The sequence below is a fragment of the Rhincodon typus genome, chromosome 5 (genome assembly GCF_021869965.1).
Source record: "Rhincodon typus isolate 14 chromosome 5, sRhiTyp1.1, whole genome shotgun sequence".
Lineage (NCBI taxonomy): Eukaryota > Metazoa > Chordata > Chondrichthyes > Orectolobiformes > Rhincodontidae > Rhincodon > Rhincodon typus.
Window position 1 is genome coordinate 256,819 of NC_063336.1, and position 5,609 is coordinate 262,427.

Consider the following 5,609-nt stretch of genomic DNA (forward strand, 5'->3'; position numbering starts at 1 on the left):
CTCCAGCCTGAAAAACACCTTCCACCACCACCCTCTGCCTTCTATGTACAAACCAATTCTGAATCCACACAACCAAATCACTGTGGATCTCATGCATCTTAATCTTCTGGATGGGCCTACCATGAGGGACCTTGTCAAAAACCTTACTGAAATCCATGTAAACAACATCCACTGCTCTACCCTCATCGTTCACCTTCGTCACCTCCTCGAAAAATTCAGTCAAGTTAGTAAGATGTGAGCTGTCCTGCACAAAGCCACACTGACTGTGCATAGTTAGGCCATGCTTTTCGAAATGTGCGTAAATCCTATCCCTAAGAATTCTCTCCAACCACCGATGTGAGACTCACTGGTCTGTAGTTTCCGGGATTATCCCTATTTCCCCTCTTGAACAGACGAACATTTGCTACTAGCCAACGCTCTGGGATCACACCAGTGGCTAGCGAGGATAGCTAGCCATTAGTGGGAAAGACTAGGACCCCAGGGTATGATCCATTAGAACTGAGATGAGGCAGAATTTCTGCAGAGGGTGGTGAATCTGTGGGTCACATGGAGTACAGGGTGAACTGGCCATTTCAATACAAAATTGGCTCAAATGTAGGAGACTGAGGGTTGTTTTTCAGGCTGGAGGCCTGTGACCAGCTGTCTGCCCCAAGGATTGGTGCTGGGTCCCCTGCTTTCTGTCATTTTATATAAATGATTTGGATGTGAACATAGGAGGCGTAGTCAGTGAGTTTACAGATGACACCAACATTGGATGTGCAGTCGACAGCGAAGGAAATTACCTCAGAGTACAACAGGACCTTGATCAGATGGGCCAATGGGCCGAGGAGTGGCAGATGGAGTTTAATTTAGATAAATGTGGGGCACTGCATTTTGGAAAAGCAAATCAGGGCAGGACTTATACACTTAAAGGGAAGGCCCTGGGGATTGTCGCTGAACAAAGAGACCTTGGAGTTCAGGCTCATAGTTCCTTGAAAGTGGAGTCCCAGGTAGACAGGGCGGTGAAGAAGGTATTTGGTACGCTTGCCTTTATTGGTCAGTGCATTGAGTACAGGAGTTGGGAGGTCATGTTACGGCTGTACAGGACATTGGTTAGGCCACTTTTGGAATACTGCGTGCAATTCGGGTCTCCCTGCTATAGGAATGATGTTGTTAGACATGAAAGGTTTCAGAAAAGATTTACAAGGATGTTGCCAGGGTTTAGAGGGTTTGAGCTTTAAGGAGAGGCTGAATAGGCTGGGGCTATTTTCCCCTGGAGCATTGAAGGCTGAGGGGTGACCTTATAGAGGTTTATTAAATCATGAGGGGCATGGATAGGGTGAATGGACAAGGTCTTTTCCCCAGGGCAGGGGGAATCCAAAACTAGAGGGGCATGGGTTTAAGGTGAGAGGGGCAAGGTTTAAGAGGCACCTGAGGGGCAACTTTTTCAGACAGAGGGTGGTGCGTGTATGGAATGAACTGCCAGAGGAAGTGGTGGAGGCTGGTAAAATTACAACATTTAAAAGGCATCTGGATGGGTAGATGGATAGGAATGGTTTAGAGGGACTTGGGCCAAATAGGACGAGATTAATTTAGGATATCTGGTCGGCACGGATAAGTTGGGCCAAAGGGTCTGCTTCTGTGCTGTACAGCTCCATGATTCATTGCCATAGAAGGCTATGGTAGTCAAGACACCGAGTGTATTTAGTGCAGAAAGAGATTGGTTATTGATCAGTAAGGGAAATCAAGGGTTACAGGGAGAAGGAAGGAAGAAAGGGATTGAGAAACATATCAGCCATGATCGAATGGTGGAGTAGACTCAATGGGCCGAATGGCCTAATTTGGGTTATATATCTGATGGTCTTACACCATTCGCAACACCGCTGTGCTGGGAAGTTTCTCTGGATTATAGTGCAGTTTAAAAAAAAAGGAAACTATGGGTACATATGAGTTTTTCTGAAGCAGACAGGCAAAGGTTTGAGAACACCAGGAAAGCATCTCACAGCTCGGTCAGACTCAGTCATTCTGACCATTAGGAATAAACATCACGTCTGAAACTCTCAAATTCTTCTGTGAGAATAATTCATTAAGTCCACGAATGAGAATCCAGGCCGAAGAGCAGTGGGTTACAGCAGCTCGACAGGCAGAGCGAGGTAGAACTGCTCGGTGGGCAGAGCGGGGTAGAGCCGCTTGGTGGGCAGTGTTTGTAACTGATCCATGAGACTCTTGCCCCATGAACCCGAGAACAGAAGGTGGGCCAGTGAAATAAGGACGACAGCTAATGCCATCCTCAGGACTGAAAGGAAGGTTCTGAGGGTCGAGTTGAGAATTGAAGGATCACAGGTAATAAAGTGGGGCCCTTCATTCAGAATGGGATTGACTAGCATTCCGAGGCTGAGGATAAAGGAGATCCAAGGGATATTTTATTCAAACTATGGAGACTACTTCACAGGTCTATAGATGTTCTGAGGAAGGGTCACCGGACCCGAAACATTAACTCTGTTTTTTTCTTCACAGATGCTGCCAGACCTGCTGAGCTTTTCCAGCAACTTCTGTTTTTGTTCCTGATTTACAGCATCCGCAGCTCTTTCGCTCATCAAATAGTGAAAGAAGATACTATAGATAGAACATGGAGCTCCCAAAATAGGGCATTTTGATATACGCAAAACTGAAATATCCACGAACTTTACCCAGGCCAGCACTTCATAGTGATGTTGTGTAATTTTGTAAAACATGCCAAGTAGTGGGAAAACCTCACTGTACAATCAAATCAGTGGGTTTTAGACTTTTAGAAGTTGGGAAACCTTTCAGTTTGCTGCCAATACACTGTGTAAGACCATTACCATTCACAATGTTGGGACACCAATGTATCCTTACAATGGCGGATACAACAGGTCAGTTCCTACACACCACAGCTCGGAGGTCAATCACAGCTAAACAGGTGCTTGGGAAAAAAAAAACACTTTTACTCATTAAGCAGTGGGATTCAAAATGCAGTTGAATCAGAATCAAAGATAACAAGGTGTAGAGCTGGATGAACACTTTTCTGAAGAAGGGCCTAGACCCAAAACGTCAGCCTTCCTGCTCCTCTGATGCTGCTTGGCCTGCTGTGTTCATCCAGCTCTACACCTTGTTATCTCAGATTCTCCAGCATCGGCAGTTCCTACTATCCCTGGATCAGAATCAAAATGTGGTTGTGACATGTACTCTGCTTGCAAGAGGAGTACTGTGAAATGGGTGCCATCTTTGGTACAAAGTACTGAAGGATCACAGTTTGAGCCTGATGTTTAACTTTTCTTCTGGACATAATGCTTAACATGGGTGTCATGCAGTTGGTTAAAGACCAGTGTATCATCCATAAACACAGGCAGCAGCACATATACCAGACTCTCAAAACCATGATTAATGCAAACTGTCCCAAATATGGCCAGGATTTACACTGAACAGTACAGCATAGGAACAGGCCCTTCAGCCCACCATGCTGCTATTCTAAACTAATCCCATCTACCTGCACATGGTCCATTTCCCACCTACTGCTATCCTGTTCAGGTCAGTCTAAATGCCTCAAACATTGCTACCATACCAGCTTCTACCACCTCCCCTGGCAGCACATTCCAGGCACCTACCACCCACTGTGTTAAAAAAAACACTTTCCTCACACATTTCCCTTAAACTTTCTCCCGCTCACCTTCAACCTATGCCCCTAGTATTTGGCATTTCCACCCTGGGAAAAGACTCCTTGTATCCACCCTATCCATGCCCCTCATAGAACATAGAACATAGAACATAGAACATAGAACATAGAACAGTACAGCACAGTACAGGCCCTTCGGCCCACGATGTTGTGCCGAACTTTTACCCTAAACCTAAGGTCTATCTAACCTCCACCGCTACCTTATACTATCATCCATATGCCTATCTAATAGCCGCTTAAATGTCCCAATGAGGCCGACTCCACTACCCTCTCCAGCAATGCATTCCACGCCCCGACCACTCTTTGAGTAAAGAACCTACCTCTGACATCTCCCCTATATCTACCTCCTTTCACTTTAAAACTATGTCCCCTCGTAAAAGCTACCTCCACCCGAGGAAAAAGTCTCTGGTTGTCCACTCTATCTATACCTCTGATCATTTTGTACACCTCTATCGAGTCACCTCTCATCCTTCGTCGTTCTAAAGAGAAAAGCTCTAGCTCTCTCAGCCTTTCCTCGTAAGACCTTCCCTCCATTCCAGGCAACATCCTGGTAAATCTCCTCTGCACCTTTTCCAACGCTTCCGCATCTTTCCTGTAATGGGGCGACCAGAACTGGACACAATACTCCAGATGTGGCCGAACCAGGCTTTTGTATAGTTGGACCATAATTTTAGTCAGTTCACCCTTCAGCCTCTGACACTTTGGCGAAAACAGTTCAAGTTTGTCCAACCTGTTGTTATAGCGAATAAACTCCAATCCAGGCAACATCCTGGTAAGCTCCTTTTGTACCCTTTCCAAAACCTGCACATCTTCCTACAGTGTGGTGACCAGAACTGCACACAATGTGACCTCACTAAAGTTTTATACAGCTGTAACCTGACTTGCCAACGTTTATACTCAGTGCCCTGACTGATGAAGCCTTCTTTACCTTACACATGCTTCCGTTTCCTTTGTGACTAAACTTTCAATACCTCCTCTCATCCAAGATTCCTGAATCTTGCCATCCTTATCTTTCATCCTCACAGGAACATGCTGGTCCTGAACTCTGATCAACTGGCCTTTAAAAGATTCCCACGTATCAAATGTGTATTTACCCTCAAACAGCCGCCTCCCAGTCTAATTTCTCCAGTTCCTGTCTGATTCTGTTGTGATTTGCATTCCCCTAATTTAGCAGTTTCACTCAAGGACCAGGCTTGTTCTTATCCATCACTGTCTCTATGGCCATGGGATAAGGGGCTGAGAGGGGTCCACTGAGTCACAGTTCACAGGGAGAAGGCATTCAGGGGTCACTCTCTCATGTATTGTCTGTGCTAGCCCAGGGACAAAACTCTTACACAAATCCATATTTATTCACTTTACAAAATTTGAACAAATATTGTCCACTATTCCTGAAGCACAAGTCAATTATAGACAGAGCCCTCTATCCTGACAACAGGAAGTGGGATGGAGGGATGGATGGAGGGTAAAAGTTGGGGGGTGGGGGGGGTCATGGATAGAAAGGAGAGTGTGGGGAGAGAGAGAAGTACAGAGAGATGGGGTGGGTCTCCACGTCAGGGACATGGAGAGGAAGGGAGAGACAGAGTCAGCAAGTGAGCGTCAGACAGAGCGAGCAAATGACAGCGAGAGAGAGTGCGAGAGAGAGAGAGACAGAGCGCCAGAGACAGAGAGCAAGTGACAGACAGCGAGAGAGGCAGAGACAGAGCACAAGAGCGAGAGGGAGGCAGAGACAGAACGAGAGAGCAAGAGAGAGAGGCAGAGACAGAGCACGAGAGCGAGAGCGCGAGGCAGAGACAGAGACAGAACGTGACAGCGAGAAAGAGGCAGAGAGCGAGAATGCAAGGCAGAGGCAGAGTCAGAGTGAGAGCGAGGCAGAGACAGAGCGCGAGAGAGAGAGGCAGAGAGCGAGAGCGCAAGGCAGAGACAGAGACAGAGCGCA

At 46.6% G+C, this 5,609-nt stretch overlaps 1 protein-coding gene across 1 annotated transcript in view; it reads right to left on the reverse strand.

The window, feature by feature from the left end:
- Window positions 1-5,003: 5,003 nt before the first annotated feature.
- The window catches only part of cmtr1 (cap methyltransferase 1), a 36,908-nt gene continuing 36,302 nt past the window's right edge, over window positions 5,004-5,609 (reverse strand). The window contains 1 exon segment of the mRNA XM_048597398.1: window positions 5,004-5,609. This exon segment is cut by the window's right edge and continues 765 nt beyond it. The gene's annotated coding sequence lies outside the window, so the exon portion shown is untranslated.